At 45.1% G+C, this 22,284-nt stretch overlaps 1 protein-coding gene, 1 long non-coding RNA gene and 2 other non-coding genes across 8 annotated transcripts in view; 2 read left to right on the top strand and 2 right to left on the bottom strand.

The window, feature by feature from the left end:
- Positions 1 to 9,678, bottom strand: part of PIK3C2B (phosphatidylinositol-4-phosphate 3-kinase catalytic subunit type 2 beta) — an 81,561-nt gene extending 71,883 nt beyond the window's left edge. For 2 of the 5 annotated variants that reach the window (XM_012525377.4, XM_012525374.4), the window contains exon 1: positions 9,494 to 9,633. The gene's annotated coding sequence lies outside the window, so the exon portion shown is untranslated. Of the gene's footprint in view, positions 1 to 9,493 lie in introns of all 5 variants that reach the window. The other 3 variants (XM_058275034.2, XM_004459079.5, XM_058275033.2) reach the window with 3 other exon arrangements.
- Positions 9,679 to 12,373: 2,695 nt separating this feature from the next.
- On the top strand, positions 12,374 to 16,878 carry LOC105746176 (uncharacterized). The gene is made up of 3 exons (XR_002796929.3): positions 12,374 to 14,191; positions 15,019 to 15,061; positions 16,192 to 16,878. It is a non-coding gene; the product is annotated as an uncharacterized lncRNA (long non-coding RNA).
- Positions 16,879 to 19,053: 2,175 nt separating this feature from the next.
- Positions 19,054 to 19,126, top strand: TRNAK-UUU (transfer RNA lysine (anticodon UUU)). Its single transcript has one exon. It is a non-coding gene; the product is annotated as a tRNA-Lys (tRNA).
- A 247-nt stretch (positions 19,127 to 19,373) lies between these two features.
- Positions 19,374 to 19,446, bottom strand: TRNAK-UUU (transfer RNA lysine (anticodon UUU)). Its single transcript has one exon. It is a non-coding gene; the product is annotated as a tRNA-Lys (tRNA).
- Between the last annotated feature and the right edge of the window lie 2,838 nt (positions 19,447 to 22,284).

Below are 22,284 nucleotides of genomic sequence, written 5' to 3' on the forward strand. Positions count from 1 at the left end.
GTTTTGTTTTTTGAGGAGGCACCGGGAACCAAACCTATGAGGGAGGTGGGAGCTCAACTGCTTGAGCCACATCCGCTCCCTCCCCTCACTTTTTTTTTTTTATGATTTTTTAATTTATTTCTCTCCCCTCCCCTCCCCATTGTCTACTCTCTGTGTCTATTCACTGTGTGTTCTTCTGTGTCCCCTTGTATTCTTGTCAGTGGCACTGGGAAACTGCATCTCTTTTTTGTTGCGTCATCTTGCTGTGTCAGCTCTCCATGTGTGTGGCGCCATTTCTGAGCAGGCTGCCCTTTTTTTGTGCGGGGCAGCTCTCCTTACGGGGTGCACTCCTTGCACATGGGGCTCCCCTACTCAGGGAACACCTGACGTGGCATGGTACCCCTTGCGTGCACCAGCACTGTGTGTGAGCCAGTTCACTACACGGGTCAGGAGGCCCTGAGTTTGAACCCTGAACTTCCCATGTGGTAGGTGGCTGCTCTATCAGTTGAGCCAAATCCTCTTCCCTCCCCTCACTTCTTTTACTCTCAATGTCTCCTCCGTACTCTGATGCTGGGTTGTGTCACATGGCTGATTAGAATGGTGACCCTGATGCCCGGGGGACAATGAGTGCAAAGCCTTTGCCTTAAATGGCCTTAGAACAAGCATTGTGCATCTCTGCGCACCAAGGGGTTGTGGAGATTTTTAAAGAAGGAAGTGACTTGGAGGCAGAGCAAGGATTCACGTCAATTAGTTTGGGTGTTGCTTTGTACCTGCCTTGACACCCTTCTCCTCTCCCCCTTTGCACAGGAAGGTCCTAAGAGAGACACAGGTCTCCCTAGGTCAGAGTTCAAGTCTCCCCTCAACAAAGGGGTCATTCCACAGAGGGGAGGCATGCTGTAGCACACGGCGATGCACCGGCCCCACCTCCTCTGCCCAGGGCCTACCAGAGGTCATCAGCTGGGGCACTCTGGCACTGCTTCCAGCTGGCTGAGAGAAGCCAGAATGTGACTGGACATGCAGGCACATTGGAGCTAGCACGTGACAGGAACCGTGTCGAAATACCACTATGAAGTCTGGCGAGTTAGTACTTCCAGGGATAAGTCAGCTGTCACCGCTGGAATGAGGGTATTACACTTTGTTTTGGTGAGAGGGAAGGAGGAGGAAGGAGGCAGAGAAAGGGGGAAAGGAGAGGGGAGCGAAATGAATATGAACATTACAGAAATGGAAGGAAGGAAATGACCCTTTATTTTTTCCTTTTGGTATTTTGTGTCAGGTATTGTCTTACTTAATCTTCACAACAATCCTTAAAAGGTGAATACTGTTATTATTTTATAGATGAGGAAACAGGAAAGGGGCTGAGTAATTTGTCCAAGGTCACACAAATAGTAAACGAGAGAATCATGAGTTAAACTGAAACTTGTCTGAGCTCAAAATTCAGTCCTTCCTCTTCCCCTGGAATCAGAACGTTCAAGCTGACATTACCTTGGTGAAGCCCCCGCTCCCCCACCCCAATACTTCTTCACCTCCCAGCCCACTCAAACAACAAGTGAGCAAGTGAAAATATCCCCCCACCCCCACCCCCCAGTTTTGCAGATAAAGGGAGAAATGACCTTTCTGAGACCATAGACTCAGCCCTCACGGCTTTTTCCAGGATGATCCATAACTAGTCCCTTTCTCCCATTCTTGTCCTTAATTGGAAGGAAATTTCCCAGCCTTCTGCTCTAATCCCTCTCACACTGGTCCACTGCTTTGCAAGCTTCTGTCATCATCTAGCTATCGTTACCTTTCATTAAATGAAACAATCCATATAAAGCACATATTATGTACCCAAAAAACCTCCCCACCCTGCTTAGCACAGTGCTTTACACGAGGCACACGCTCAGTACACAACTGTCAGGGGCTGCATGTGGGGAGTGGTCTGACCCACCCAGACAAGAAAACCTTAACACCTCCCTTGTTTTAGGATCAGAAGTTCTGAGGCTAGGTGAGAAAGGCAAAATTGTAATGTACTTTTCTAACATTTACCAGACTGAAGAGTTCAGAGAGGCCTCCAAAATATTAAGTACACTGGTCCTGGATTCCATATTGCTTTGAAATGCTGTCTAAAATTACACTAAATCTTGGAGCAGCCATACCAAGGTAGTCTCATACTGAGATTATGAAAGAAACACTTAAGATCATCTCCACTCCATAAAGAAACACATCCATTTACTTGTACTCCATCAAGGTCAGGCACCATACTGAATTCAAGTTTGCATCCATCCCTAGGGTGTAACAACTACCATTTATTGAGCTCTTATCATATATCAGGCATGGTTCTAAGTAGCTGATTAAGTTAAGTCATTTAATTTTCACAACAGCCTCTCAACCTGTCCCCCCCACTACTATTATTTTCCCTATTTTCCATATAAGGAAACTGAGGCAAAGAAAAGTATCTTTCCCAAGGTCAGGGAGCTAGTAAGTAGCAGAGCCCATCTTTGAACCCAGGTAATCTGGCTCCAGAGCCATACTCTTAACCATCATGCTCAATTTCTGAATGGGTGAATGAATTCAAGAATAAACAAGTATATGGCATGTGAATATATCTCAATAAAACTACCTTTAAACAAAGAATAAATGACATAGGTGCTGAAGATGTTTTTGTTGAATGAACAATGAGCCAACCACTTACTAATCCACCTTTCATCTCCACCCTGTATTATCCATAGGAATACGATGAGAGTTCTCAAACTTTCCTTAAGTTAAATCAGAACCTATCTATAAGTAATTCCCAGACCCACTAGTACAGAATCCCTGTCAGTAAAAAAAAGAAAAGTTTGGTTTATTTATTCTTAGTGAACTAAGTTTTCCTAGAAACAAACTCCCTGAGGACAGGGATTTTTATCTGTCTTCTTCAGTACTGTGCACCTAGAAGACTGTCAGGTACACAGGGTGCATTCATACATAATGGTTGAGTAAGTGAATAAATTAATGAATATAAGATAAAAATACAAATTCCTTCGAATGGCTCTGGGCAGATTAAAACATTCTTTAGTTCACAAACTCTTTCACGACTCACGAACTCTTTCACGACTAGCGAACTCTTTCACAACTCACGTCATCCCCAACGCCACCCAGTTCCCACTCATTATTCAGGTTTCCGCTAACATTTTATTTCTTCCAGGAAGTCTGTCCACTCAAAAGGCCCTTCTTATGAGTTTACAAGACACTCTGTACTTCCCCCACCATAGCCTATTTACCTGTCTGTACTCCCACTCAACAATAAATTCTAGAAGGTTGACTGTCCTAGTCATTGGAAGGACTCAGTCACTGGTAATAATTCAACATTTGTTGAGTGAATATGAGTTGTTTTTTGCTTGTTTTTTAACATTAACTAACAGACTAAACCCTTTGCAATCATATTCTCTTCCTAAGATGACTTTAAAGGCCCTCTCTGACTCTTTGGGAAACCCCAGCTCATTCAGGACTTTGGTTTCATTGATATTTTTTCTCACGGTCCCTTTAGCATGTCACAGAAGGAACTCACGTTCTGGAGCTGTACTGACCTAGATTCAAACTTTCACTCTTGTCTAATAAATTGGACAATCTTGGGCTAGTTTTTAAATCTTTCCAAACCACAGTTTCCTCAGCTGCAAATGAGGAAGAAATAATAATCTCATCATCAACCATTTCCTCCAAGACTGGGGGAAAAGGAAGGAGATGATTAAAGAAATGTATGAAAAGCTACATGCAGATGGATAGACACTCAATGCTGGTGGCTATTTTTCATCATGTGCTCTTGCCTTTTTTGGTACTTGAACTTTTGCTCAAATGCTTCCTGTCGCAGTTTGAGATTATTTATGAATTCCAAAAAGAGAGATTATGTTTGTAAACTAGTCTGTTCCTCTGGCATGATGCCCTTTGATTGTATTTGATTTGATTGATTTAGCTGAGATGTCTTTGATTAAATTATGTTAAGATTAGGGCTTTGATTTGACCAAGTCATTAGGGCATACAAGGTTGTATCCTCATCCCCTTGATGGGCTGATAAAACAGACTCACACATGGAAGGAGATACACAGAGAAGAACAAAGAGGAAAAGAGACAGCTCATTAGAAAAGGCAATGGCCCCAGGAAGAGAGATGAGTCTGATAGTCTACAGCTGACCTTGTGAAGAGACCAGAGCAGCTGAGTCCAGAAAGAAATAAGCCCCGGGGAAAGAGAAGAGCCTTGTGCCAGCCTACAGCTGAGACAGAAGAAGCTGGGACCACAGAGCCTTAAGAGGAAGAAGAAAGGCTGAACCCTTGCAAACATCGCCCACCATCTTGCTTCAACATGTGGCAAATGACTTTGGGTAAACAAGTACTTCTTATGGTAACTTGAGTTGAACTCTTTAGGGCCTCGTGACTGTAAGCTTCTACTCCAAATAAATAACCTTTATAAAAGCCAACAGAGTTCTGGTACTTTGCATCAGCACCCCTTTGGCTAATACATCCCCATTTTGAGATCCTTCCTTTTTGGACTCATCTGCTATATCACAGTCAATTGCACTTCTGAGAATTTTCCAACCCTTTGGAACCATTCTATCTTTCATAGTCTCTTGTCAGAGAACTGTATCCTTTCTCTCAGTGAAAGAAAGAAAAAATCTGCCTCTTGAAGTTTAGAATGGAAATTTGACATCTCTACCTATAATGTTCTTTGTGTTTTTTTGGTAAAGATTTTATTTATTTCCCCTCCATTTTCTGCTCTCTTGTATCCATTTGCTGTGTCCGCTTGCATTCTTGGCAGCACCGGGAATCTGTGTTTCTTTTTGTTGCATCATTTTGCTGCGTCAGCTCTCTGTGTGCGCGGTACCACTCCTGGGTGAGCTGCACTTTTTTCACCCAGGGCAGCTCTCCTTCTGGGGCACACTCCTTGTGTGTGGGGTTCCCCTACATGGGGGACACCATAGGTGGCATGGCACTCCTTGCACGCATCAGCACTGTGCACGGGCCAGCTCACCACACAGGTCAGGAAGTCCTGGGTTTGAACCCTGGACTTCCCATCCTATATGGTAGGCGGACATTCTATTAGTTGAGCCACATCCGCTCTGGGGGATGTTCTTTGGGGGAAATATAATTGCCTCTCCCAGCTTCCCATAACACCCAATTTGCAAATCTCCTTTTTGGTTAGAATCAAATCCACTCTAATGGTGCTCCTAGTCACTTAACTTCCTTTACCTTGGGGAAGAATAACAGCATGGCAAGTCAGAAACATGACAGACGCTCTGCTTTCAGAAACGTAGGGCTTCCAGGATATGTCTCAATAGTTGAACGGCTCCATCATTACTCTTATCTGGGCTCCAAATTAGCTTGTAACTTCCGGCAAAAGAGCTCATATCTATTTCCTCTACCCAGCAAGTCAACCTATAGTATTGCCTTAAAACGGAAGCTCCTTGGTCCTCTACTCTTTTTGCCTCATGCTTATTTCTCCTGGTTGGCTGCTAAGGGTAACAACTAGTCTGAGAGAGAGAGAGAAAGGACTTAGCTGGAGAGGACACCTCCACACAAGCCTCATTTCTGGTGGGCTTAGCTTAGCCAGGCATGAGGATGGGGAACCAGCCACGGGAGCCCAGTACCATCTACACTGTGGGGAGCAGACAGGGAAAGAAGGAGATGATGTAGAATCTCACCACCGCAACAGGCTGCACAGGGGGCAGAGGCAGAAGCAGGCATGCGCATGGCAGGAAAATCTGCAGAGAGAAAAGAAACCACCGCCCAGGAGAAACCTGTGGAGATGAGAGAGATTAGTCTCCCAGGGACTAGAGTTGGCTCCGATTAAGAGAGGAAGGTTCCAGGAAGAATGGTGTTGAGCAATGTTTTGAAGAAGGAACAGGGGCAGGAATGATAAAGTTAAGGTGGAAATGATCTTTGGCTTCTCTCTGAACTACTGTGAGACTCTGCTAGGTGAGACTTCCTACAAGGGGTTCCCAGGAGGAGGAAGGAGGAAATCGCCACAGGTCCTGTATTCTGCCCCAGGATTATTGAGAACCTCTTTCCTCTTCCTACTCCATACCTTGAGGGTCTCTCCTCCCCAAACTGCAAATGATGTGGTCTGTTTCCTGAGTCTCCTTAACCAGGGTGGTGATACGGGATCAGTGAATTTCATCAACAATGCTCTAAGAAGAGAGAACTTCTCAGTGTGCTGAAGCCACTGATAGGGTCGACTCACAATGCTCAAGTGCCAAAGGATGGGTCCTTTCCTTGGCCATGTTGTGATGTGTAAAGCAAGTATAAAGTGCCACTATTACTAGTGACTGAGTAACATTGGGAGAAGGGGTTCTTCTGATCTCCAAGGTCCTTTCCAGTTCTAAGTTTTATGTGACCAAGGATAGTCCCCCAAATTTCATTTTATAAAAAAGATGCAAATGGGTGGTGGGGCAATGTATGGGAATCCTGTATGGTATACAAGATTGTTCCTTACAAATTTGAAAAAAAATAGAAGATGTAAAATAAAGCAGATATAAAAATACTCTCAAAATTAATTAGCCTCAAGTTTTCCAGGGACTCTCATGTCCCAAACCTTTGACTGGAGTTGCCCAGAAGATGGCAAAATTATTTGATCTGATTTTCCCAAGTCTTTCCTTAAACTGAAAATAGGGACATGAATGAAAAAGCCTGGAAAGGCAGAAATTGGGAACCAGGAGGTACTATGCTACACTGAGGCTGGGTGGGGGTAATTTATCTAACCTGGGTCCCTATCCTTGAAAAGCTTATAATCGAAGGTATGTTCCAGTCTGGGGACACCTCATGGGCATTCAAGGAATCTAGTATGAACAAATCCTTCGATTCTGCTGCCCCTTTCTATTCTACCAAGACTCAAGTATCTTCAATAGCATTGAAATTACAGGCAGAGGGCCTGGAGGCAGTCTGCTTAGACACTCCCCTCTAGACTGCTGAGAATATTGACTAGCTATCTGACATCAGTGTTAGCATTATTGTAGTATATGCCAGTAGAGCATTACCCTATCTATAGGCAGTAGCCAGGGTTTGGAAGATGTTTGTCCCTCCCCACATCCCTACAAAACTCATTAAGTGGACTTTCCTTCTTCTCTCCCAGTTCCCAAACTGCCAACCTATTTAATGAGAATTGCCCCAGGAATCGTTACCTTGGTCTTGTCCCATCACTCTGCCCATAGCCATCAAGGAAAGGTTCTGGAACATGAGCCCTCATCCCCTACTCCATATTCCCCTCCCTCTGGCCCCACCCCCACCAGCTCTTTCTCCCTACTCATGGAGGTTAAAGCTAGGATTAATAAGCAACATTTATATAGTACTCTGCCATTTTCAGAGTGCTTTTGCCCACACGGTTTCATTTAGTTCATGGTGAGCAGTGTATTTCATCCTTGAAACATTCCTGTAAGCCAAGGATGTTATTTTCCATTTTACAGATATGCAAACCAAATCTTAGGTTCCAGGAGACGTCCAAGCACACGCAGCTAGAAAGTCGTCACACCTGGACTCAAAAGCCATCACACCTGGACTCAAAAGCCAGACCTCATGACCCTGACCCCCAACCACTGTATTCTCTACTACCCGGCCTTATCATGTCCAAGTTCACATCTTGTGAGCATGGGGACCCAGAAGTTAATGGTTAGTTACAAACCCCCCTCAGTTTTCTCCCTGTCCCAGGAGGGCTGTCAAAGCTGAAGAACCACAGGCATGTGGCACCTGCAAAGCACCAGGCCTAGGTGGGATGGGGAAGCCACAGAAACATCATAGGCCCACTGAGGCTTGGAGTATGCACCAGAATGCAACTAGGTTATGGCCAAGACCACGGGCACTCCAGGTCACAATCAAGCCCAAAGGAGCTCCCCAGGGAACACCTGGGGCCCCAGATAAATTAACCTCTCCTAACTCCAGCACACCCCCTTGGCCTTCCCTCACCCATGCTTCCAGAGGAGAGGGAAAGGAGCAAGTTTTCTCTGGACAGGGTTGACAGCTGATCAGGTTCAGACATACACACCCATGCACACTCAGCAGTAAACTCAGAGCCATGGAAATCAAAGCTTGGGCTTGCCCAAAGGCCAAAGAAACAGCAGCCACAGCCTCGGTAAAGAGCTCCAGCGCAGCGGCAGCACCGCCTCAGACACTGGCTGCCCGGTAGAGCTATAAAATGTGCCTCAACTTCATTTTTCCATGGACACAATCCCAGGATGGGACCGCAAGGCTCTGGAGGAGCTGTGAACCTTAGGCTCAGAACCTCTCTGCTCTGGGACCTCCAGCTCAAGTAGGGGAGGGAGGAGTGTTTGGGGGTCAGGTTTGCCACCCCCTGGGCCATTTCTCTTCCTAATATCTAAGGCCTAGAATGGCTAGAGAATTAAGTTTTCATTCAGGGCCTGAGGCAAGGTTGGAATTCGACACAAATTGCTTACATCTGCTTGGCCACCTCCCAGAGTCAGGTAGTTTCAAGAAGGGAGGAGGAGCAGAATTGCCCCACTTCTGGCAGCTGGGGGAGCTGCCTGCTAAGGAATCTGGCGCCATGCTGGGACCAGCCAGCCCAGGGTACAAAACTTGTCCATAGAGTTGAGAAAAAACCATCAGGGCGGCCAGACACAATGGAGATTCCATCCCAGGCACGGCTGGTGGGACTGAGGCAGGGAAGTCACAATATATCAAAAGGGGGCGGAGACGGAGCGAGAGGAAGGTCGGCCTGAACCGGGAAGAGCCGCCAAAGGACGTAGACTCACCCCTTCCCCCACCTCCCAACAGCCTCAGCCAACCAGGGTGTGTGCACTGACTAACCACAAACATTTGGTAACCTCTTCCCACAACCCAGAATCCTTCCAAGCCCCTGGTCTCCCCACCCACCCCATCTCAGCTTGGCAGCCGAGCTTGAGCTCCCCGCTACGACTGCTCCCGCAACCGTAAAGCTACCGCAGCCGCAGGGTGAAAATGAGAGACAAGTACGAGCCGGGAGAGCAGCGCGTCCCTTGAGGGCCCTGGAACTCCGGCCTGGGGGTCCCTCTTCCCCTTCCAAGGTTTCTCCCTTGGGTACAGTATCCTCATAGGGAAGAAGCCAATTCTACCCTCCGCCTGGCTAAAAAAAAAAAAAATGTATATATGCCCCAGACTGGATGCTGACTTTTCACCCACTGCAAGAGAAAGCAACCCCCCCCCCCCACACACACACACACACACACACACTCCAGGACAGGTTTTGCTTTTATTTCTCATCTTAAACAAACAAACCCCAAAGCCATTAGCCGGTTCAGGTGGCCCTGCGGCTAGGAGCCGAAGTGTGTTCAGAGGGAAGGGAGTGGGCAAGGGGGTGCCCGGGGACCCGAGAAGCCCCGAAACTGCTGGAGCGGGGATGGGGGGGCTCGGCAACCTGCTCGGCGCAGGGGGCTCGGGGCTCTGCTCCCCGGCGCCCGCGGCTCAGCCCGCCGCCGAGAGCCCTCCGCTCCCCCTATTGTTGCACCTCGGCTGTTGCCATGTTGGAGAAGAGCCCCCTGACCTCCCCTCCCTCAACGCCGCCGGCTGGGTGCCGTGCCTACCTGGGCTCGCCGCGGGCTTTCCCGCAAGTCCCGACGCGTCGAGGGCTCAGCAACGTGGGCTGCCCGCAGCGCGCCGCGGGGCTGGCGCTGCAGCGGCGGGCGTCTCGCACCCGCGCCGTTGCGGGGCTACCCGCGCCGTTGCGGGGCTGCCCGCGGCCGCCTCCTCCCGGGCCGCTCCCCTCTCCGGGATTCGCCCCGCGAGCGCCGCGCCCCAGGGTCCGAGAGGCAGGGAAGGGGCGCGAGGAGCGGAGCGAAGGGAGGAGGCGAGTGGTGGGCGGCGAGCGCGCGCGGCAGCCCGCCGAGTCAAGGCGGCCCCGGCGAGACAATAGCGGGCGCCGCGGGCGAGCGCGGGGCAGCCATCTCCCGGAGAGCCGGCGCACTGCACGGCGCGGCCCGGCGCCGCCAGACCCTGCGGTGACAGGCAGCCGCCCGGCCCCCGGCCCCAGCGCGCAGCGCCCCGGCCGCCCGAGCGGGAGGGCGGGGCCCCGCCTGGAACCCGGACCTGCCTCCACCGCTCTCCTCCCTTCCCTTCCCCTCGCCTCCCTCCCTCCTCGCCCGAACGAGGGGGAAAGAGAACCCGGCTGGCGAGAAGGGCTTGGGAAACAGCACAGCCAAGTTTGCCACTTGCCACTTGCCGGAGGATTTGTGCAGATGGTCGTTGCTTTTCCGTCTGGAACCTCTTTGCTCTGTGTCAACTGAAAGCCGAATAATTCTGCTGGAAATGACAGAGTTTTGAGGTCTGGTTATCAGGGGGAGGAATTTCCCTCTATAATTAGGATGGCGGTGCCAGAAAGAGCCCCTACTTGCAGGGTGGAGGGTGGGGTGGGGGAAGCTATCTCAACAGCGCTTTACACACTCGGTCTCATTTGTTTTCTGTTCCCCCAAGTGCCTTATCGGACCTGAGCACCAGAGAATAGGGAACAGAAAACCTGGAAGGATGGGAGAAAGGGGTAGAGTATTCCCCCAACTCAACTGTGGTAGGGCAAAAAAATCTCTTCCATGCAATATATCATCATAATATACTTAAAAGTTGACTCTTGGACCTGTCTTTGAATGGTAGGTGGTCTTTACAAGAACTTGCTTAAGGCTCCACCCCCAAAAAGCCTAGAGTTGGCCAGCTTCTCGTTTGCGTATGGTTTGCATAACTCTGAGTTCTCTGTTCTCAAAGTATATTTCCCTTAAAACGGGAATCTTGTTCTTTCCCCCAGGGCCTTCCATTCTCCTTTCTTGCGGGTCAGACTTGGAAGACGCTCACCTGGTTCTCAGCTTCCCTCAGCAATCCCCCTCAGGCATCCGGGCTCTCAAGACCCCCAGCCTCCCAGATGCCCAGAATTCCCGTGGGAAACATCTGCCAACCTTTCCCTTACTTTGCCTCTAGGGAATATTTGTTAAGACACTACTAGCCAAGTCTACTTTCAGTTCACCAGAGTTTTGAAAAAGGGAGGGGGAAGGGGGAGTCAGGAGGGGTTATTTTTTTTTAAAGATATAGGGAGAAAAAAAAAGATATAAAGCCTTTTAAATTCTTCTCACTAGTATGAAACTCTGCAACAAACCCAAACAGAATTCTCCAGGAGAAAATGGTTAAAAGCCATCCAGATGCACAGAAGTATAGAATTGGGAAAGAAACCTCTAGAGCTCAGTAAGAGGATAGCTATGTTATGGAAGGGAATTTGCTTACTAGGGAAAGCTTGCATAGAAAAGAGAGCCATATTTTTAAAAAGTGAGTCCCTGATTCATAAGGATTTCTTGGGATATTGTATTGCTGTCATAAAAGATGAGATCTGGGAAAGGGCAAGGGACCCTAACTGCAGGCAACCTTGGATCAGACAATAGCAGAAGCAGCCCTTGAGAGGGGAGACCTAGACTTGTGTTTCTCTCCCCTCTCCACTGCGTGTGACCTTGGCTGGTCCACCTCACCTCTCTGAGCATCAATAATCGTATCAGGCTTACCTATCACTCAGGTAAGCCTGAGTGATCCCTGTTGTGGGGATCAAATGAGAGAACGTAAGCGAAACATTTTGATAATTGTAGATAGGCTGCACTGCACAGACATCAAATGCATTTGATGCTGCCAATCCTGATCCTCAAGAACCACAAGGGCTAAAACCATACATCCATTCATTCATTCACTCGCTCATTCACCATTTGCTCACAGTACAAGTATTAATGAAGGTGTACTCTGTGCCCCTCATCAGGCTAAGCTCAGAAGCCTGAGAAAACTAGGTGGTGCCAGGACTGTCAGTGGTTCACTGTTGCTGGAGTGAAAAGTCTCAGGTGGGGACCTAGCAGGAAATGGGCTCGGGTAGGTGAGTTGAGAATTAGATCAGAAGCTTTGTAGTGCAGTTTGGTAAGGAGAAAGGTTAATATTTTGTTAAGAGCAACTGGGGCGTGCCAAAAAGTTTAGATTTTGTTTAGCAGATAACGGGGAACCACTGAAGCCTGTGGTGCTGGGAAGTGATGTGATCAGAAAAAACTTCCTGGCTTATTGTAGAGGAGGATTGGGAGGATGTACTTCAGCCCACTCTCCAGCCCACTTGGACCTGACTTCCTAGTTGGGTTCGGCCAATGGAGAGCTTGGCAGAGATTGGAGGGAGAGAGGAAAGTTGAGTCTGGATATTTATTCCTCAGGATCCCTTCCTTTGGGGTCACCATAAGCTGCTGCCTCCCTCATCTAGAGATCACAGCTCCTGTAAAGTGGGTCTCTGTCTCTATCTCTTTCTCTGTCTCTGGAGTCAGATAAGCACTTCCTTCTTTTGACCTTTCAATCCTGGAGTAATAGTAATACTCGCACTATTCCTTGTGTCTTCCCTGTATACACTGTTGACCTTCTATAAATTGTCCCTTTATTTTTTTTTTAAATACCCCTCAAATTACTCCACAACTTGGAAGGTGCCATTTGTTTTTCCCCAGGACCTGACTGATACAGGTCAGGAAGCAGGGCTGGGAGCTCAACAAGGAAGCTATGGCTACCTTCTAGGCAAGAGACCAGGACATCTCCAAGCTGCTCCAGGGCTGCAGCGGTGGAGATGAAAAGGGAAGGACAGATCAAGGAAGTCAAGTCAATAATATCTGGTGATGTATTGAATGTAGGGAATTAGGGAGAAGGAGCAATCTAGCACTTCTGGAGCTTGATGCCTTATGAGTGGGTGGCTGGTGGGGCCAGTCACTAAGTTACCTACTACAAGACAGGAGCCAGGGTTGGGGGAGCATCATGAGTTTAATTTGGCACATGCTGGGTTTGAGGTGTCTGCGGACTGTTTAGGCGGTGATGTCTAGTAGACAATAGATTTATGAAACTGAATTCAAAATAAGGGTGTGGACAAGAGATGTCCGTTTTGGATTCTTCAGATCATAGGTGGTCAATGAAGTTACGGGCATGTTTGGGAGCACCCAGGTGGGCAGAAAGGGGAAGGAAGAAGCCAACAAAAGGAATCCAGAAGAAACAGCCAAAGAAGGAGAAAAGAGACTGCAGTGGGTCAGAAACTCTGGTGGGACCTAGTGTCATGAAGGAACGACTGGATAATATTTGTGCAGCACAGACAGCCAGGAAGGTAGGACAGAAGAGGCACTTTGGCTTGCCAAGAAAGTCAGGGCGCCTGTGGTGTGAACGCAGGGTTAAAGCAGACTCCCGAGGGCTGAGGAGGGAGAGACACGAATGTAACCACTCTCCCTAGAAGCTGGGCAATGAGAGGGAAGGGAAAATATAAGGCAGTGGGTAAGGTGAATGCAGGATCAAGGGGAATTTTTTTTTTTTTTTGTCTTTTTAAGATGGGAAAGGTTTAAACATGTTCAATTATAAGGGAAGACCAAAGGAAAAAGAGTTGATTAATTTTAAAAAATGTCCCAGGGGAGGAGGAAGGAAGATGGGATCCAGGGCTTTCACAGGTAGAGGTGCCTGGGATGCCTTTGAGAGGAAAGGTGCACAAGCAGATACATTTTTAGGTTAAGCCTAGAGGGTAGAAGGTGAGAGAACGGCTGCTGCGTCAAGCGTTTAGGCAATCTGCTGAGAGAGAAGGGGTCCAGGTGGAGCGGAGGGCTTGAGGGCAGTGATAAGGATAAAATAGCCACTGGAAAGAATGACAGTGGTAGCTTCCTGGGGAGATATAAAGGAATGGTCAGCTGAATTGCGAATATAGCTGAGAATGAATTTCCTAATATGTAGTGCCTATGATCTGAAAATAAATCCCCCATTTTCTTCTGCAGCGCTTGGCAGCCAAGGTATAGAACGTTAGGTCAGGTTTGGGAGTTCATGAGATAGTTCAGTGGAAAGATAAAGGGGAAGGAAGGTTCCTGACTATAGAGCGGCTGTTCAGGAAGGGCGGCGAAGCTGAGGAAGAAGAGAGGATTGTGGATCTGCTCTGCCTCCCATCTCTTCTCCAACACTGTGGCCGGCGTGTTCTTCCTAAGGCAAACCTCTGCTTCCCTGCTCCAAGTGGCAGGCATTTTTGACTTTGGTTTTTAAACTATTGTGTCCCCACAACCTAGAACAGTGCCTGGCACATGGCATGTGCTCAATACAATGTAAAGCGAGTGGACGGATGGGTCCCTGAAACTCTGAGATCCAGTTCAGACTTCTTAAGAGGGCCTCTCACAGTATGGCCTTTGGTTTTCACTGCAGGCTCAGAGGTGAGGGACCTGGCGCTGTTCAGCCCTGTATCCCCAGGACAAGGCCTGCCACGTGGTAGGCATTCCATAAAGGTGAGCTGACTGAATAGCCCCTTCCCACTGTACAGCACAAGCTCCTTACTGAACTCCTTGCAGTTTCTAAACCGTCTCCCCGCTTTGCGGTCTTTCCACTAGCTTTTCCCTCTGTCTAGAAAGCCCTCCTACCCTGCTCCCACCTCTCACCCTTCCCTTTATGCGGCCATCTTTCTATGTGGCATGCAGATGGCCTCCCAAACATGTTCACTTCCTAAACCCTGGACCCCGTGACTATGTTATCTTGTTACATGACCAAAGGACTTTGCAGCTGTGATTAAATTAAGGAATTTGAGATGGGGCGATTATCCTGGATTATCCAGGTGTGCTGGTTCTAACCACCAGGGCCTTTATGAGCCGAGAACCTTTGCCAGCTGGTGTGAAGGGAGATGTGACGACGGTCAGAGGGACTGGGCATTGTTGGCTTTAAAGATGGACAAAAGCTTGAAGACATCATGTTGTGTGGAATAAGCCAGACACAAAAGGACAGATATTGTATGCTTGCACTTCTATGAAATAATTAGAATATGCAAATTCACAGAGACAGAGAGCAGATTACAGGTTACCAGAAGTGGGAGAAGGGAAATGGGGAATCGATGTGTAATGGGTACAAGAGTTTCTATTTGAGGAAGCACAACATTGTGAGTGTAATTAACGTCACAGAATTCTGTTTGAAAAGTGGTTAAAATGGGAAGTTTTTTGTGGTACCTGGGTGGGGGATTGAACCCCAGACCTCATATGTGGGAAGCCAGTGCAAAACCACTGAGTTCTACTGGCTCCCATGAATTGGTTTTATCCTTTGATTGCTTTTGTTTTTTTGTTTTTAGGAGGTACCCGGATCAAACCCGTGCCCTTGTATGTGGGAAGCAGGTACTCAATCACTTTAGCTTCCCCTAAATGGGAAATTTTCTGTTGTATGTTTGTTATTACAATAGAAAGGCAAAATAAAAAAAGATGGACGAGGCGAATAATGAGCTAAGGAATGTAAGCGCTGTTAGAAGCTAAAGAAGGCTGGGGAACAGATTCTCCCCTAGAATCTCTGGAAAGCAGACCTGCTAACACCCTAATTTTAGCCCAGTAAGCCCCATGTTAGACTTCTGTTCTCCAGAACTGGTAGATGGTAAATTTGTGTTGTTTCAACCCATTAGCTTTGTTTTAATTAGTTAGGACAGCAATAGAAAATGAATACACCCTACTACTAGTTCTTTGGGAAGCTACCCTAGGGTTTTTAAGTGTATGGACATACCTGGTAGCTACCAGGATTATAACACTAATCAAAGGATGCTGTAATTGTTTCCTTTTTGGTCTGGATTCTCGGGGTAGGCAATTAGAAGGTAAGCTTCTTAAGGACACAGAACTCTCCGCTGTGTTTGCCTTTATATTTCTAGGCCTAATTCATTGTCTGACCCAAATTGGTGCTCAATACATGCTTGGTAAAGGCAGGAAGGAATGAATATCTCAGTCTAGTTTACGGGAAGAAAGGGAGTGACTGAGCTGGACAATGGAGAGCTTGAGGGTTTAAGATTTCAGTGGTAATTAGCAAGAACTAGGCTACTGGTGGGGAAAGTGAGTGGCTGAAATCAGTGGGAGGAGAAGGTCACTGGAATCCTTTTACCTGTGCTATTTTCTTTCAGGGCCCTGCTCTAGGCCAGGGCTAATCTGTAAAATGAATTTGAGTTAAAAATCAGAAAAGACAGTCTTTATAACATTTTTATTTTAAAATCTTCCAGTAGGATTCAAAGAGATTCAAATATCTTTGAGAGATGAGTGAATATTGTAGATGGGGTAGGGGCACTCTGTCCATAGCTGGGGGGTAGATGGAGTTCCTCATCCCACTGATTCTTACTAGCTTTGAAATCAGTCCTGCCTCTACCCTACACTTCTTCCATGACTCAGGACGTCTGAGGGCTGCATTGTTCAGGGAGTATGTGTCCTAGTGTCTGAGCTCTTGAAGCTGTAAAAGTTGCATTCATTGGCTGCTGGCCTCTCTGTATTCACAGGTGGTGGGAGAGCTGTTACACTGGGCCAGCAGAAACCCAGACTGCTCTCGGTTTGGAGTCATCAGGTCAGAAACACCAAAGAAGGCTTCTCAAGCGTACTATTCAGCACCATGCATCCTCTCAGCACCTTGGAATGATCTCAACTCCAAAGACTATGTACAGTGATGATGGAAGAATAGGTTTCGGGGACGGCAGCTACACTTGGTGCTGGTTTGAGAAAGCCCCTGAAATAAAACATCTCCCCCCAGCCTGAAATCCCAGCACTGGAGAGATGCGTTCTCATTTTTCAGTACACTTGCATTCAACTCCCTATGATCGCTGCACTACATACCCTCAAGACCTCACCATCCAAGTGGGTGCCTTGACCCTGTTAAAACACAGCTATCACTCCAAGATGTAATCACTTGAGCCAATACTTGCCTGTTGGACTAAAGGTACTGTGTTAGAGTCCAGGCAACAAATGGGGCCCGTGAGAGGAGCAAGCGAGTATGAGAACCTCAAAATAAACCTCTGTTATTCAATTCCTTTTTCCAGTTCTGATAAGAGAGTTGATGGTGATTTCCAAAGACAGGTGACTGTGATGAGTAGGAGTAAAAAATATCCATTTGAAAATTAGTGGGAGAGAAGATTATAAAACAAAACAAAACAAACAAACACCAAAATTAACAACAACAACAAAGAGAAAAATTAGTGGGAGAAATAAAGCTTCAGACATTGACACCCCAAGTGTAGCATCTGTGAGTTTAGCCTGCCCTCTCGTGGGAACATCAGGTGTGACAGTCTTCGTGGTGAAGTGAGAGGCTTGAAGAAATATTCCTGGAAGATTTTAGGCTGAAGTGCCTGATAGCGCTTGGGCTGGTGTTTTCAATGTAACATAGATGAAGCAGATTCAGTTCATTATATCTTAGGTGGGAATTTGGGATATTAACAAGTCAAACTTTCAATAATTTCCCGTTGCCCATAAGATAAAATTATCTTCCTTGCTGAACTAAACTTGATCAATTTTCTCTGACCCCCTTCTGCCTCCCTCCCTCTACTCTAGCCAAAATAGTTTATTCACTATCCGGCAGATACAACTTGCACTTCCCTTGTTCCTACCATTTCCCTCCCTACAACGCCTAGCTGGCTGCTGTGGAAAATAGTAAATGCTCAGGCAGCAACTTATTTATTGGTTAGTCCAATTCAGTCCATTTCACTTTAAATAACTGGTTCAATACCCCGAGGGAGGTAGGATCTGATGTAACAAAGCCACTGGGCAGGAAAAAGACCTCCAGACTCCTGCATTCTTGCCCCTTTAAGGAAGCCTGCATAGATTCTTCAATTTCCCTCCCTTAAAAAAAAAAAGCAATATACTACTTTCCATGTCTCATTCATAAAAACTAGGCAAGAAGTTTTCCCTTCTCAAACACTGTGTGTGTTCAACAAATAACGTCTGAATAAATAAATGAATGTCTCTTCTGCTGCTTACAGTCTTTTCTGTACACTTCTGACAGTTACTTTTTAAAACTCAACTCTGGTCATTCATTTCCTTGCTGGAAACCCAAGGGTCCCCATCCTCATTTTATTAATATAACCCATGTCTTTCTGCCCTGACCTCTCTCTACTTCTCTCATCTCTTCTCCTGGGGGCAATTCTCCACTTGAATTTTTATTGCTGCATTTATTCTTGCTAAAATTACTTAATTGTTTGCCTTCTTTCCTAGATTTTGAGCAGAATCCGTGTCCTTTTCACCTCTCACTTTAGAATTAGCACTGAACTAAGCCATAGTAGATGATCAATAGAAGTTTGTTGAATTAAATAACTTCTTCCTGTTACATTTTAAGTCTGTTCCTTCTAATCTTATTCACAGTGGAAAAAGTAACAGAACAGTAAAAATTTAGATTTAAAAGCTATCTTGGAGATCATCTAATCAATTTCCCTCATTTTAAAGATGTGGAAACCCAGGCCTATGCAGGGTAACACAATTTGTTGGTCTTTGTTTTAAAAGAATCAGACAATTGTAGGAAATAAAAGTTCCTCCAAGTGAGGCTGAGCTATTTTGTTGTCCATTGTGTTCAGAAGCCTCAAATTCCCAGAAACAAAATAATGAGCTCCCTTATCAACCTTAGAAATCTCACAAGCCTGTGTTCCACACCCTGTGCAGCAGGGTTGATGAAATTCACTTTAGGGAAAAAGACTGATTTGGAGATTTTAAAAATTCTTACTACTTCAAGCTACTCTCGCTGGTGCATAATAATACTGTTTTAGAATTATTCATGTTTGAGCCTGCCTTGTAAACTGCAACTTGCCTGGAGGGAGAGAAGGCAAAAATTCAATCAAAATCTAAATTAAAGGTCTAAAACTAAATACTTTTCCCACAATCTCAATTTGGACCCACCTCTCCACAGAAACTTCGATTTTTCTATTATATTAGTTCCTCCTCATGAACCAAACGTGTCTACTTTTGTGCTAAAGAATGCTTATCCAATAGCTACATCATCTAGTGAATATGGAATGAAAAATATGCTGTAATCTGGTTCAGTTAAAATTAAGAGGTCCTATCAGAGAAGTGATAGATGAAAGACAGAAGAATTGTAATAAAAAGAGATTGCAACTCCGTCTGAATTTGGAGTGCTCACCTTTTGCCCGTTTTTCTGTAATTTACTACTGAAGTGTTTATATATTACTTATCAAACATGAAATTATGAAGGAACTTGAAGAACACACACATGCCTTAGGTAGATGGAGTAAAAAAAAAAAAGGTAAATTTTTATTTTATGATTTGCTTTTCTTTGTTGAAAAAAATACCTAAAGTCTAGATTTAGATAAAGCACCCTGTTAAGACTATGTGAAGTATACAGAGAAAAGCAGGCTGGTAAGAGCGCCCGGATAGCTCAGTCGGTAGAGCATCAGACTTTTAATCTGAGGGTCCAGGGTTCAAGTCCCTGTTCGGGCGACTTTCCCCTTTTAGCCTCAAACCACTTAACATTGATATTCGAACGTTAGGAAGCGCTTAAATTTATTTAATTCAGATCATTACTCACTGATTTGAAAACGTGCTAAATAGACTTTTGATGGAGAAAAAACTGAGGTCAGTTCAATTCTTCCTAAGTACCGAGGTTTAACACGGTAATTTCCACGTGAGAATGAATTTAATTTCCAGCTTGTGTTTAAATTCGAGAGGAATTTTTAAAAATGCAAGCCGCCCGAACAGGGACTTGAACCCTGGACCCTCAGATTAAAAGTCTGATGCTCTGCCGACTGAGCTATCCGGGCTCCTAACAATACTTCCTGTTATTCTCTCTTACATAAGAATGAGGAAGTGTGCTGGCGCCTCTCCTATTGCATTTTGCAAAAATGGTTTCACGCTAAAGAAAGCTTGGGATCAATGCGCCGAAGAAAAACAAAAGATCCAAAATCTGTGCCTTTCACGAGCATTACCAGCTAATTCAGAATTGCGAGATATCTATGTAATCAATAACCATTGTTAGGTAGGCTTCTTTAATTTGAAGCGCTCTAGTGACATCAAGTCTTTTTTACCATTGACAATAAAAAGGACATCAGTGCTAAAATCTACACCACAACAGAAAAAAAAAAAAAAATGAGTCTAAGAGAGACTATAAAAGTCCTGGGGTGAGCTGTGTAGTATGAATTGGGAGAAAGGACCCTGCAGAGGGATAGCGAGATTGTCCTGTATGTCCTCTGAAAGCGTCCAAGTAATTTTGAGCCGCGCAGACCGTGGAGGAAGTCACAAGCAGTGACCTGGGGATCAGAAGCTCTAAGCCAGAGAGACAGGAAAGCTGCAAAGCTGAACATACCAGTAAAGAGCGATTTTTATTGATCTTGACGTTGGAGGTTCTTCCTTCCCACCGCCCTTCAGTACTTTGAGTACTGCCCTCTCCTACAGGCTTGAAAATGAGAATTACCCTTTGAGAGTGGAACGCTAAGAAGTTTTTGAGAACTGTTCTAGCTTTCCTTTAATTCCATCCTTAACTGTTTGTGTTAGGAATGATTGCCCTGGTCCAGCAATTCTACTTTTAGGAAATTGGGCAAAGAAATAATCAGGGGTGTATAAAAAGATCTGACTACAGGATGGATTGTTACGGCATTTCGATTTTGAAAAAGTTGGAAACGACATAGAGTTTCATTCCTTTGTATGGATGAATAATATTTCACTGTTCATATGTTTATCCATTTATCTGTTGATGGACATCTGGGTTGTTTCTACCTTTTGGCTATTGTGAAGAAATTAATTTTAATAATAAATTTTACGGAACCAATATAGCTAAAATATTATTTAGACATGAAATCAACAGAAAAAATTATCAGTGAAATGTTTCACATTCTTTTTTTTTCCTACTAAGTCTTTGAAATCCAATGTGTATTTTGTACTTACAGCACATCACAGTTTGGACTAGGCGGATTTCCAGCCATGTGTGACTGATGGCTACTAAATCGGGCAGGTGATTCTATACTGTACTACTAAACAGTAACTAACACCCCAATAAAAGAGGATTTCTCTCAGTTTTCAAAATGTTGTACCTAATTCCTTATCCCTCACCTCTCCCTATTCTTTATGCCATATCTCTTAGAATGACTTCTATCTCTTCTTCTTGAACTCCTGATCATTTTTTAAGGCATCACTCAGCACCTATTTTTAAATTATTTTTTAAATTTATTTTTAATCTATCCTCCCCCTCCCCCCCCCTTTTGTGTGTTCTTCTGTGTCCACTTGTATTCTCACCGGCACTGGGAATTTGTATCTCTTTTTTTGTTTGTTTGCGTCATCTTGCACTAGCTCTCCGCCCCTTAGGCGCCACTCCCCGGCAGGCTGGGGCCCTCATGGGCTGGGGTGCTCAATGCGGGGCCACTCCCTGCCCATGGGGCTCCCCCAGGGGGGGACACCAGCACCCCCAGGCGGCAGTGCCGGAGGTGGGCCAGGAGGCCCTGGGTTTGAGCCCCAGACCCCTACACTGTGGATGCTCCATCAGTTGAGCCATGTCTGCCTCCCAGCACCTCGTCTTAAAAAACAAAACAAAAAATAACTATAGTAACTGGGAAGAAAAGATGAATTAAAGAGACTATAGACTACCTAGTCAATAAATGGAACTGTAACATTTATCATTGAAATGGAAAATATAAAACTGGCTCTCTATGCACATGCATGAAATCAATTCCAGGTGACTTAAAGGCCTAAATGTGAAAAGCAAATCTTTAGAACTTTTACAAGAAAATATTTTGAGTTTCTTTATGACCCCAGGCCTGAGAAGCATCTCTTAAATAATATCCAAAAAAGAGGAAAACATAAAGAAAATAATTAATAAACTTAACTCCATTAAAAAAAAACTTCTAAAAAAAAGAAAAATACAAAAAAAATTAAAAACCAAAAATTTAAAAATGAAATAAAAAAGAAAAACAAAAAACTTTTGTTTATCAAAAGACAACATTTAAAAAGTGAAAGCAAGCTAAAGAGTTAAAGATACCTGCAATTTGTATAACAGAGAAGGATTCATATCTAGACTATACAAATCCATAGAAAAATGGACAAAAGATGTGAACAGGCAATCAGAGAAGAGGAACCCTGAGTTAATAAATATGAACAAATTCTCAGCCTTACTAATAATCATGGAAATATAAATCAAACCACCACAAGAAACTGTTTCACATTCATCAGATTTTTTTTTTTAATCTGACAATACCAAGAATTGGCAAAGCTGCAGAGAAACAGGGTTCTCACACACTCCGGTTAGGAGGGTAAACTACTACAATCACTTTGAAGAGCATGTTGGCATGATCTAATAGGTGATGATACATCTACCACCCAACAATACTACTAGAGTATGCACAGAGACAAGTACAAGAATGCTAAGAGCAGTATTGTTTGTAATAACAAACAATTGGAAGCACCAAAATGCTTATGAATAAAAAAATTGTGGCATATTCATTACTATCTAACAATTTATTATATAATTAAATTATTTATTATACAATTCAACAACAGTGAAAATGAATTAGTTATACATGATTCAATATCACAGAGTTTCACAAACATAATGAGCAAAAACGTAAATTGTAGAATACATATAGTTGGATGCCATTTATAAAAATTTTATA

This window comes from Dasypus novemcinctus, chromosome 13, assembly GCF_030445035.2.
Source record: "Dasypus novemcinctus isolate mDasNov1 chromosome 13, mDasNov1.1.hap2, whole genome shotgun sequence".
Classification (NCBI taxonomy): Eukaryota; Metazoa; Chordata; class Mammalia; order Cingulata; family Dasypodidae; genus Dasypus; species Dasypus novemcinctus.